The 13,705-nt window shown below is 41.9% G+C and overlaps 1 long non-coding RNA gene across 1 annotated transcript; it reads right to left on the bottom strand.

Annotated features, from left to right (window-relative positions):
- Window positions 1-8,276: 8,276 nt before the first annotated feature.
- LOC123134154 (uncharacterized) lies at window positions 8,277-8,890 on the bottom strand. The gene is made up of 3 exons (XR_006465541.1): window positions 8,741-8,890; window positions 8,566-8,662; window positions 8,277-8,483 (listed from the first exon to the last, which is right to left on the bottom strand). It is a non-coding gene; the product is annotated as an uncharacterized lncRNA (long non-coding RNA).
- Window positions 8,891-13,705: the final 4,815 nt, after the last annotated feature.

The raw sequence follows: 13,705 nt of genomic DNA, 5'->3' as shown, positions 1-13,705 counted from the left end.
ATAACAACATTGTGGTTTTGTCGCAAGAAGGGTCATCTTCACACAATCCCATGTAATGAACAAGAATGGGATAAATAGAGTTAGCTTACAATCGCCACTTCACACAAAGATCATATAATTCATACATTATTCAGAGTACACACATAGTTCGACAACAGACAAATTCAAATGAAAAGAAGATAACCCCAAATGCTAGATCCCTGATCGTCCCAACTGGGCTCCACTACTAATAATCAGGAAACGAAACACAGTAACGACCAAGGTTCTCGTCGAACTCTCACTTGAGTTCGGCAGCATCACCTGCACTGGTATCATCGGCACCTGTAACTATTTTGGTAGTATCTGTGAGTCACGAGGACTCAGCAATCTCAAAACCCATGAGATCAAGACTATTTAAGCTTATGGGTAGGATAAAGTAATGAGGTGGAGTTGCAGCAAGCGCTAAGCAGATATGGTGGCTAACTTACGAGTACAAGAGTAAGATGAGAAACTACGCCAGGTCATGAAGCTAGAAGTGATCAAGAAGTGATCCTAAAACTACTTATGTTCAAACATAACCCAAACCGTGTTCACTTCCCGGACTTCGCCGAAAAGAGACCATCACGGCTACACACGCGGTTGATGCGTTTTAATTAAGTCAAGTGTCAAGTTGTCTACAACCGTATATTAACAAATTCCCATCTGCCACATAACCGCTGGCACGGCTCTCGAAAGTTTATACTCTACAGGGGTGTCCCAACTTAGCCCATCACAAGCTCTCATGATCAACGAAGGATATTCCTTCTCCCAGAAAGACCCGATTAGCCTCGGAATCCCGGTTACAAGACATTTCGACCATGGTAAAACAAGACCAGCAAGACCGCCCGACTGTGTCGACAAATCCCGATAGGAGCTGCACATATCTCGTTCTCAGGGCACACCGGATGAGACATCCTACAAGTAAAACCAACCCTCAAGTTTCCCCGAGGTGGCCCCGCAGTCTACTCGGTTCGGACCAACACTCAGAGGAGCACTGGACCATACGGGTTAAATAAAGATGACCCTCGGGTTTGCAACCCCAAGGGAAAGTTATAGGTTGTTAGGAAAATGTAAAACCAAGGTTGGGCCCTGCTGGAGGAGTTTTATTCAAAGCGAACTGTAAAGGGGTCCCATAACCCCAACGACGTAAGGAACACAAAAACAAGGAACATAACACCGGTATGACGGAAACTAGGGCAACAAGAGTGGAACAAAACACTAGGCATAAGGCCGAGCCTTCCACCCTTTACCAAGTATATGGATGCATTAACTAAAATAAGAGATATTGTGATATCCCAACATAATTATGTTCCAACATGGAGCAATCTTCAACTTCACTTGCAACTAACAACGCTATAAAAGGGGCTAAGCAAAAAAGGTAACTTAGCCAAACAAATATTTGCTAGGAAGGTGGGTTAGAGGCTTGACATGGCACGCGATGTAACTCTTTTTGCTGCGTGTTTGTCAAGATCCGGTGAATTGTGGGTCTATGATCAAGTTTATCTATGAGAAATATTTGAATCTCCTCTGAATTCTTTTATGTATGATTGGTTATCTTTGCAAGTCTCTTCGAATTATCAGTTTGGTTTGGCCTACTAGATTGATCTTTCTTGCAATGGGAGAAGTGCTTAGCTTTGGGTTCAATCTTGCGGTGTCCTTTCCCAGTGACAGTAGGGGAAGCAAGGCACGTATTGTATTGTTGCCATCGAGGATAAAAAGATGGGGTTTATATCATATTGCATGAGTTTATCCCTCTACATCATGTCATCCTTCTTAATGCGTTACTCTGTTCTTCATGAACTTAATACTCTAGATGCAGGCAGGAGTCGGTCGATGTGTGGAGTAATAGTAGTAGATGCAGAATTGTTTCGGTCTACTTGTCAAGGACATGATGCCTATAGACATGATCATGCCTAGATAATCTCATAACTATGCACTTTTCTATCAATTGCTCGACAGTAATTTGTTCACCCACCGTAATACTTATGCTATCTTGAGAGAAGCCACTAGTGAAACCTATGGCCTCCGGGTCTATCTTTTATCATATAAGTTCCCCATCTACTTTTATTTGCATCTTTACTTTCCAATCTATATCATAAAAATACCAAAAATATTTATCTTATATTATTATCTCTATCAGATCTCACTTTCTCAAGTTACCGGGAAGGGATTGACAACCCCTTTATCGCGTTGGTTGCGAGGTTCTTGTTTGTTTATGTAGGTGCGTGGGAATTTTGAGGAGCCTCCTACTGGATTGATACCTTGGTTCTCAAAACTGAGGGAAATACTTATGCTACTTTGCTGCATCACCCTTTCCTCTTCAAGGGAAAAACCAATGCAGTGCTCAAGAGGTAGCAAGAAGGATTTCTGGCACTGTTGCCGGGGTGGTCTTTGCTCAAGTCAAGACATACCAAGTACCCATCACAAACTCATCTCCCTCGCACTACATTATTTGCCATTTGCCTCTCGTTTCCTCTCCCCCACTTCACCCTTGCCGTTTTCTTTGCCATCTCTTTTCCATTCGCCCTCTCTTTCCCAATCTCCTCTCTCTCTCTCGCTTGCCTTCTTGTGTGCTTGTGTGTTGGATTGCTTGTCACAATGGCGCAAGATAATACCAAATTGTGTGACTTCTCCAATACAAATAATAATGATTTCCTTAGCACTCCGATTGCTCCTCTTAATGATGTTGAATCTTGTGAAATCGATGCTGCTTTGTTGAATCTTGTTATGAAAGATCAATTCTCCGACCTCCCTAGTGAAGATGCCGCTACTCATCTAAACAACTTTGTGGATTTGTTTGATATGCAAAAGAAGAAAGATACGGATAATGATATTGTTAAATTGAAGTTATTTCCGTTTTCACTTAGAGATCGTGCTAAAACTTGGTTTTCGTCTTTGCCTAAAAATAGTATTGATTCATGGAATAAGTGCAAAGATGCTTTTATCTCTTAAGTATTTTCCTCCCGCTAAAATCATCTCCCTTTGGAACGATATTATGAATTTTAAGCAACTTGATCATGAGCATGTTGCCTAATCTTGGGAAAGAATGAAATTAATGATTCACAATTGCCCTACTCATGGTTTGAACTTATGGATTATCATACAAAAAAATTATGCTGGATTGAATTTTACTTCTAGAAATCTTTTAGATTCGGCCGCGGGAGGCACTTTTATGGAAATCACCTTAGGAGAATCTACTAAACTCCTTGATAACATTATGGCAAATTATTCTCAATGGCACACCAAAAGATCTACTAGTAAAAAGGTTCATGCTATAGAATAAATTAATGTTTTGAGTGGAAATATGGATGAACATATGAAATTGTTTTCTACTAAGAGTGCTCCTATTGATCCTAATGATATGCCTTTGTCTACTTTGATTGAGAATAATTATGAATCTATGGATGTGAATTTTGTTGGTAGGAATAATTTTGGTAACAACGCGTATAGAGGAAACTTTAATCCTAGGCCTTTCCCTAGTAGTTACTCTAATAATTATGGAAATTCCTACAACAACTCTTATGGAAATTTTAATAAGATGCCCTCTGATTTTGAGAATAGTGTTCAAGAAATTATGATCTCTCAAAAGAATTTTAATGCTTTGCTTGAAGAAAAATTGCTTAAACACTACACCACAGCACTGCATCTGTGATAGACAGGTTGGTCGGAAAAATAGCATTCATCGACAGGCAGTCGGTCGAGAAAGAGTATTGCCGACCGACCGCGTCTATTGGGCAAAGTCCAGATGGGAAAGCCTTTTGCCGACTGACATATCTTTGCCGACCGACAGTTGGATGGCGATACAATACATTGCCGACCGAACATCTCTTGGCACTACTATGAACCTTTCCCGACCGATTTCCGTTGGTACTGTCCTAGATCTTTTCCCGACCGACTGTTTGACGGTGCAATCTTTGCCGACCGATATTCTGCTGGCTCTGCTATGTATCTTTCCCGACGGACAATTGGATGGTGTTGTTTTTTACCAACCAACTCTTTGTTGGCTCTGGCATAACCCTTTGCCGACCGATAATAGGATGTTATTTTCTTTTCCCATCCAACAGTTCGTCAGTGTTTAGTTTAACCGAGCAATAAATATGAACCTGTTATATATTTCTCATCTGCTTTATACAATATCAATCAAGTTGCATATCTCATCACAACACAATATCAATCAAGTTAACTAACTTGCATGTACTCACAAAAAAAATCATGACCCAAGAAGGATAAAATAGTAATTCATTCTCATCAGCCTTCCAATATTTATATGTTCCAGTCACCGAATCACTCGATAGGTTTACAAAATGATAGATTCATGTCCATCGATTCATTGTTTGCTCCATTACACAAAATACCCAGATGACAAGACCCCGCCATATAGGTCCACAAAATGATCCTAAAAGACACTGTTTTTGCTCCATTACACAAGATGTCTAGCGAACACGAACTACCATCTTCATGGTTCCATCATGGTCCTTTTGTATGTCTTACCTACAAAGGATACAAAGTCACCGGTGAATTCATGCATTCATAGAGACAATGGTGAAAATAATAATTGCATAAAGCATCAATGGCAGTGGGGTTTTAGTGTTATAAAAAACAGGGCAAGTGCTAAATAATGCGACAACATGTTTAATTTCAGAGAAGCATATGTACTGTACATACAAATCTTTATAGGTATAAGAGCCAGAACCTGTAAAACCATCAGGTTATGCATAAGAGAAATAAAGAAGATAGAATGTAATATATGGGCCTAGAAACAGGATTTAGAAAATAGCAAAACTATAAAAAAATTGTATGACTACTTTATGGACATGAATTAGGATTTGGTATAAGGATACAATGTACTATATGGACATGAATCTAATTTATTGCTCGTGGCATAACTAAAAAATTGTATGACTACTTTAAGATCCAAAACTTGGATTGCACCTGACCATTATATTCAGAATAGTAGACGTACTTTAGTGCACAAATTAAATTAAATTTAGAAATTTATTGTACACTTGTACATCTCCTACAACTTTATGCATTACTGTCTAGTACATCGCTGGTGCTATTTGAGTATCTTGGTATCTAATTTGTGGGGTCACAATGGCTGTGCTATAACTTTTTGGTGTGTGAAAGTACCTTAGCAACTTGTGTACTTTGAGCAAAAGAAAGCACCAAGAAGCATCTCTTTTACAGTATCTTAGTGACAGGATGAGGAAGATGCCCCTAGTTTGTAGGGTTTCATCTAGCAAAGTGATCATGAGTCAGTATCACAAATCAAACAATTTGAGATAAGTGGACAGAACACATATTGTAGGTGATTACCTTGCTAGATGGCCACACAATGGTCCTTGTGACAGCATCGGCGATAATTTGTAAACCATCATATTCATAAGGCATAGTGGCATCCCTTCTGATAGCAACATTGACAACCTCATAAGTTGCTGGTCCAAGGAGCTCTCCACCCACAATAGTGTCTGGGTCCACTGAGATAATCGTTGCCTTGGCAACAGGAGTTTCAGGACCAGTCCATGCATATAGAATCACATCCATACCAATCTGAATCAATGATTATTTTAGAAACATGAAAATGAAACGGGATTTAAACATATAGGTAAGGATGTGAAGATTACAAGGCTTTCATCTTCATGGGCTGATGAGCTTCTTGCAGGGGTCTTTGCAACAACTCTTCTATGAACAAATGGCTTTTCATCATCCTGTTCAACATCTTCTTTAGCATCGTTATCTTCCTCAGCTTCAACTCCAGAGTTCTACCAAACAACAATATGGAAATAGAGTTAGTGCATGCAATATGGATTAATGATGCAATGAAAAGAGCTGAAAATAGTTCATTACTTGTCGAGAATTGGAACCGTTGTGTGATCTAGGAGTTTCCAGATTATGCCTTCCTTCTGAAGCTAACATTAATTCCATTCGGTTCACTTGTTCCTCCATTTGTTGCACATGCCCCTGGAGCATGTTAAAGTGATTTTCAGCTTCTTGGCGCCCTTCCATTGCAACTAGAACTCTTGTGCTCAGTTTACCGCGTGTACCCGGTGTGCCCAAATCTTGAGGTGTTGGCCCTAGACCTAACACACGAACACGACCCCTGGGCTCCTTCAGTCCACATACACGTGCAAATAGATCACCTTCTTTAATGCTTTTGTCCTTCCATTTAGGGTGCTTTTCAGCACTCTCTATGAGTTCTTTGTGCAAAATGATATTTACTTGCTCTATAAATTGTACTTGTACAATTTCTGAGTAATACTGAAAAACATGGCAAAAGAGACTTACAATTGTTGCTGCTGCCTGCGGCACATAACTCCCTTCCCTCTCCCCTTTCTTGCATGTATGTGTTTCGATATAAACTTCATCTCTCCGAGGATCATGCCCAAGTTTGACAGCCTACAGTCATTTATTTATTTCAATATGCATTAGTCACTGAATCACAGTGGCATATCATTTATAATTTGGGTAGTTGTTTTTACCATTTCATTGGCAACACGGGCATGACTCTTGCTGCCAGATGTATGAGGCACTGCATTGGCACGATTCTTTTTGGCGATAGCACTACGAGACTACAAGCAAAAAGTAAAGGAGATTTATCACACATATTGTTTGTGTTTTGAGAATCATTACATGCATATTTGTTTATCTATGTCCAGGACAGAGTGTGATGCAAAGATATACTACAGTTTTGATTAGCAGGATGACTTACTTCAAATGCCGAAGATCTCCAATAAGTAATAAGGGTCTTCCAGTCAGCTTCACTAATTCTGCTGTCACGTCTTTTCGTAAGTTGTGCATCAGTGAGCGCAACATCAAACTTGTACCTCTTTAAATCTGACTTCCAATCCTTCCATTTTATGTGTGAAGTGTTGATAACAAAGCTCAAAGCAGTTGAGTCCAGCTCATAAAATGCCTATTAAAATGAGAGAAACGGGACACTCAGTTAGATGGCAATAAAAAAGAATGTGTAAGTTATAAATTATGCTCATTTCTACCTTCAAGGTCTCCCACACTAACAACTTTTTCTCTACATCAACATCTCGCCATTCTAACTCTGCAGGTGGTATATGCTTCCTCACCAAAGTACCAATGAAATTGGCAAATTCAGTTGCATCTGGCCCAACAGGCTGGCCATCCCCATTAGGTGGAATATGGATTTTGGGTTGATTCAGCCTTGCATATATGTTAGCCTTTCGAGTAATTTTTCTTCCAGCTTTCTTTTAACTACCATCACCATCAAGCTCATGAGTAATCTCTTCATGCAAGAAAATTAACATAGTCATACAACAATTCTAGCAAGTGACAGAATATGAACAATTCTAGCAAGTGACAGAATATGAACAATTCTAGCAAGTGACATTAGGCTACCTTTGGAAGGTCGATGCTCAGGATCAACATGATCTTGATCTTTTGATACCCTAGACCTCAAAACACGTCCTTCATTCGCGCTTACAGGTGTGCTGGAGGGTGCCTGCATAGATATATAGGTTAGTGTTGCAAGCTAAATTTGCTTCTGGTAGAACATGAATGTGATGGAAGCTACATACCTTTCTTTTCTTTTTAGGGGCTTGGTTCGCTTCCATATCTTCCTGCATAGAAGCTCTTGTTGCTCGTACCGCTGCTAGCTGTTTATCATTCTGTTCAATGGTCTTGCTTCTCAGTAGTTCATACTCTACCGCTTTCAGTTGTTCCTCCGTGACCCCACCATCTTTAGCTCTTCCGTTTGCGCTTGCCATTTTTCCTCCTGCAAAAGACACACTATGTGAGTACATCGCTGAAATACAAAACATTAGAGCACAACACTTAATTTTTTTTATTATCACTTGCTTTAAGAACTAGTCCATCTATATCTGTCCTAGCAGAACCAATGCATCCATCCGCAACATTCACACGTATAGCAGTACATGCATCAGGCAACGTCACACGTAAAACATTATCGTTGTCATCTTTAGATTCTTCTATGTCATATAATGATGGAACAACAACAGTAGACCACTCAGCATCAATGGGATCTTCAACATAGTAAACTTGAGTTGCTTGTGTGGCTAATATGAAGGGCTCGTCTGATATTTTCTCACCGGTATTAAAAAATGCTTGAAATTCACAGAAGTGATTCCAAACTGATCAGTTTGCACCCATTCATCTTCTACACGATTATCAACCCAGTCACATTTGAACAACACTACTTTCCCTTTATGTTGATAATTCAACTCAAGAATTTCCTTTATAATGCCATAATAGGTCTTGTTTCTTACACTAATATTGTCACCTTTTCCTTTTGCAAAGGATGTGGTTTGTGCAACAAGAGCTACTCCACTACTCTGAAATGACCGACCCTCATCATATGATTGTGTATGAAAGTCTATCCCATTTATAGTGTAGCTACTATACTTCATAGCAACCAAGTTTGGCTCTTTAGCTAATATTTTTATCTCATGAGGTGCTTCATCGCCCATTTCTGCCACCTGTGATTATGAAATGCTATTATTACTCTACAATGGGATGGAATTATATGTCTTATAGGTTGACAGTCACATGCCCACTTACGTGCAATTTAAACCACTCATGAAAGGTCTCGTAATGCACACGCTTGACTTCTCGATGACTTCGAACACCAATAGAATAAAGGTAATCCATATGTTTGCTGCATATAGGTTATATTTATCAATTGACAAGGAGGAGAGAAATAACCTAATAGCAATACATAGTAGGGATATCTTACTCTAGGTATGGTTCTATGTTGTCATAATTGAACAAGAAGTATCTGTGGGCTTGCAGCCAAGTTTTGTTATCTAACATCACCATGCACTTGCCAGCCAGCCCTCGACCAATGTTGTGGAAGAAAGGAGTTGTATCATAAACTTCCATATCCAAACCTCCATCATTCCTAGCTCGATTCAACCGACTCTCATCATCCAAATAGTGTGAGAAAAATGTCAAGCTCTAATCAAACAAATAGCCCTCTGCAATTGATCCCTGCACATGACTTCTGGTGTGGACATGTCCCTTGAGCTTTCCTATATACCCTCTACAGCCCACATGCTGCGAAAATGTACTGGGCAAACTATCATTGCTTGTGCTGGAAGATGAACCATCAAATGCACCATAATATCAAAAAATGATGGGAGGAATATGGCATCAAGAAGGCTCAAGGTCTCAGCTATTTCATCCTGCAACCTTTGCATGTCACTTATGCTAATAACCTATGTGTACATTCGCTTGAAAAATCTGCTCACACGAATCAGTACCGCACTCACTCTTTCTGGTAATGTTCTTCTCACTGCAAGTGGCAGCAAGTCTTGCAAAAGGACATGGTTGTCATGGCTCTTTAGCCCAGTTATCCTTTTCTCCTTAACGTGCACATTACGGCGTATTTCAGATGCATAACCATTAGGAAACATGGCATTTTTAAATACTTTGCAAAATGTCCTCTGCTGATCAGATTTCATTGTGTAAGGTGCCGGAGGAAAAAAAACTTCATCATCATCAAGATCAATAGGTTGAAGATCCTTTCTAATATTGAGTGCTTGAAGGTCATATCGAGAATTAATATTATCCTTGGTTTTTCCACTGAATGCCGACAAGGTGTTAACTATGTTCTCACACACATTTTTTTCTATGTGCATGATATCAAAGTTATTATGCATCTTCAAATCCTTCCAATATGGTAGTTTAAACCAAATAGACTTTCTTTTCCAAATGATCAGCGGATCCCCTTTCTTGCGTTTCTTAGTTCTAGGCTTCTTTGTTATAGGATCCTTCCCAAACTTGGTTTGCATATTTTCTGTCAGCTCTAAGATTTGCCGACCGGAAAGTGGAACGGGTGCTGTCCCACATTCTATGTCACCAAATGTGCGTGTATCATACCTCAAGGGGTGATTTGCACGTAAGAACCTATGATGCCCCATATAGCAAGTCTTGCTACCATTTTTTAGCCTAAGAGAACATAATTGAGAGTGGCATTCAGGGCAAGCTCCTTCTCCAGAGGAAGCACAGGCAACCAAAGACCCAAGACCCGGTTTATTCGTAATTGTGCATATTATGGCAGCATGCAACTGAAAATACTCTCCGGTTGAAGCATCATAGGTCCTAACACCATCAAGAAACATATCTACCATATCAACAACTAGTGGCTCAAGATAGACATCAATATCACTACCAGGAGAATTTCTGCCAGGATGAAATTTGATTGCTTCATAATCATCCAGGGTGGAAAGTTATAAGGAATCAATAATATTGGCCAAATGCTATAGCTGAGATTCATGGATCTAAACGGATTAAAACCATCGGCACATACTACAAGCTTAAGATTTCTGCTGTCTTTTGCAAAATCTTTATTTTTTTCATCAAAATCTTTCCTAAGGAGGGAATCTTTAGGATGCCTAATCAAGCCATCTTGTGTGCTCTCTTCTGCATGCCATCTTGTGAGAGACGCAGTTCTGGAACACACAAACAACCTTTGAAGCCTCTTCTTTATTGGGAAGTAATGAAGAACCTTCTTAGGAACCTTGTGGACACGTTTCCCATCTGCACTCTTCGTTTCAGGTTTCCATCTTGAAGCCTTACATTCTGGGCATGAATTGGCATTGGCAATGTTCTTCCAAAATAGAATGCAATCATTTTCACATGCATGGATATTAACATACCCAAGTCCTAGGCATTTGACTAGTTTTTAGCTTCATTGGAGTTTTGGGGTAATGTGGACTGAGGGTAAGCATCTTTTAGTAGATCTAACAGCAGATCAAGACTTCTATCAGCCCACCCTCCAAGCAGTTTGGTGTGAAGAAGTCTCACTAGTAAACGAAGCTTTGAGAAATTCTTACAGCCTGGATATAGCTCTTGTCTAGAATCAGCTTCAAGTTTGTGGAGAGATTCTAGAAAAGAATCATCCTGATCTAAATGTCACATCCCCAGTTCAGGCCTTGCTTGTTTTTGCTTTAGCATCCATGCATCATGTTTAAATTTTTTATGAAACTTGAAATAGGGGCTGAGAAACCCTAGTAGGGTCAAAATAAAATCTTTTTCAATAAACCCAAAATGCCCTCTGGAAATGTTCATGATTTCTGGTAAAGGTGAAAACCTCTGCCAAAAATGATGCACATATTTTTAGGCCATTCTGGATTTTTGAATTAAATCATTACTTATTTGCTTTTGGACATTTAAATACTATAAAATATTTTAAATGCTCAAATAATCCCAAACTAAAATGTTTACTGTAGGATATATTTCTAACAGTGGTCATGAGCAGTTGCATGAATTTTGGGATTGATTTAGTATTTTTAATAAAGCCACAAAGCTGCAGAAAAATAGAAAACGGGAAAAGAGAGATAGAGAGAGAAGTACCTGGCGCTCACCTCGCAGCCCACCTGGCCCAACTCCAGCGGCCCAGCCCACCGCAGCCGCCACCGTCTTCAACCTCCTGCCAGTAGGCAGGAGGGCGTGTGGCCACCGCGCGCTGGCATGCGCCCGAGCCACCTCCTGCTTCCGCCGCTTCTGGAGCCAGCCCCGAGTGCCACGCACCCCCCTCGCCCCCCTGCACCTCTCCTTTCTCCCCCTGGACCCCATCCCTTCTTCTGCTCCCCTCTCGCGCGCACCACCGAGCGGAGCTCGTCATCATCGTCGCCGTACCCGTGGCCACCGGCCACCCCTCGCCCTGCCGCTGCACCCAGACGCCCCGCCTCGTCCCCCTCTTCCTCCTCACCAAGACGGAAGGCGCCGGAAGCCCTGGGTGCCGCCAGCTCCGCCGTTCCCCTCCTCGGCCACGGAGAATCGCCGCCGTCGATATGCCGCCGTCTCCGCCTCCCCGAGCTCGCTGAGACCGTCTCCGACCCCGCTGTGAGCTCCGCCTTCTTCTCCCCTGTTCCCCGTGCCCGTACGCACCCTCTAGCCACCCTAGTCACCGGAGCCGATTGCTCCTTGCTGCTGGCCATGGCGTAGCCGTGGCCACAGCCGCGCAAGCTCGCTTTCGAGCACACCACCGCCCTCACCGCACTCGCAGGAGTCCAAAACGCCACCCCACGCGCCTCGCCGTGCCCACTAGCACCGTGTTCGACCTCGGCCGAACTCCGGTGACCGCCAGGGTCGTCGCCGGCGAAGATTATGGCCACCCCAGCTGCCGCCACCTGTTGCTTTGGATGCGCGAGAGCCCGGGCTACGCGTAGATGTCCTCCGCCGGCCATTTGGTCGCCGGAGGAGGAATCCCGATGCCCTCTGCCGTCTCGGCCTCGCCGGCGACTCAACGCCGGTGGTTTAGCCCCGGTTGACCAGGGGTTTGACCTCCCATGGGTCGCTGACAAGTGGGCCCAGGCCCCAGCTAATCTTAGTTTAGTTTTTAATTAAGATTAATTAACTCCACTGACATTTTTTTGTTAGTAGTAGTTTAACACTAATTAAGTTAGATTAGTTAGTTAACCACTGACGTGTGGACCCCACACGTCAGGTTTGACCTGGACTAACCCCGGTTGACCTGCTGACATCATGCTGCTGTCATGCTGACGCAATAAGCTATTTTCTGGATTAATTCTAATTCAGGAAATTCCAGAAAATATCCAAAACTTCTAAAAATCATATAAAATCAACCATAACTCAGAATGAAATAATTTATATATGAAAAATGATCAGAAAAATCCAATCTATCCATCTGCACCATTTTCATGCATGTTAGAACAACTTATGACTACCGTTTAGGACAATTCAATTAAATAGCATGTAATAAATCACATATGGAGTTTGAAATTGAACCTAGTGTTCAAACTCACTCCGTTTAACTTGTTGCTAGTTGCATTAGGCCAATCAACAGTATATTGCCATGTCATGATCATGCATCATATTGTGCATTGCATTGATTGTGTTTCCTTCTGTGTTGCCGGTATTGTCCCCTCTCGATAGATGTGATACCGACGATGAGATCGATGACACCGATGAAGAACTATATTATCTTTAGAAGTACCAGGCAAGCAAAACCCCCTTGTTCATTCCGATAAAATCCCACTCTCTTGCTCCTGCTCTCTTTTATTGCATTAGGACAACAACGATTCATTTGTTACTTGCTGCGGTAGCTGGACCCCTTTATCCTCTGCATGACCTGTCATTGACACAGTAAATAGATGAAACCCACTAGCATGAGTAGGAGTTGTTTGAGCCCTGATGTGCCTACTCATTCATGCTTGCTTGTCATGCCTGCTACTGCTTAGAGTTGAGTCTGGTCTGATTCATCGGGGATGAATTGGAGGTGTGTGAACATGTCCTACTGTGTGTGAGCTAAGTGTGTGAACACGATTTGGTAAAGGTAGCGGTGAGAGGCCATGTAGGAGTACATGGAGGGTTGTCTCATTGCAGCCGTCCTCAGGAACTGAGTTCTGTGTTTGTGATCCATGAACAGCTACTACCACACATTGGGATCCTTAATTGACTCTCTCGACTTATTAATCAACTCGATCTCTGTCCAGGAGTTGCAACTAGTTTCTGGTGTTTGTAGGTAGTGTTAGTAGTCTACCAAGTAGCACCCGCTACAGGTGGGCTTGGGACAGACTAGGCACAGTGGCCCGGTGTACCAAGTGGCACCCGGATGGTGGACTTGGGAACCCTGCACACATCATTTGGGGCCGTGAGCGACACCCCGGCCGGATCTCCTTGCGGATGGAACCCGAATAGGCGATAAACCTGGACGAGAGACTTGTGTGGTTAA

The sequence above is a fragment of the Triticum aestivum genome, chromosome 6B (assembly GCF_018294505.1).
Source record: "Triticum aestivum cultivar Chinese Spring chromosome 6B, IWGSC CS RefSeq v2.1, whole genome shotgun sequence".
NCBI classification, from domain to species: domain Eukaryota; kingdom Viridiplantae; phylum Streptophyta; class Magnoliopsida; order Poales; family Poaceae; genus Triticum; species Triticum aestivum.
Note: the sequence above shows the minus strand (reverse complement) of the source record. Positions and strands in the feature narration are given on the sequence as shown.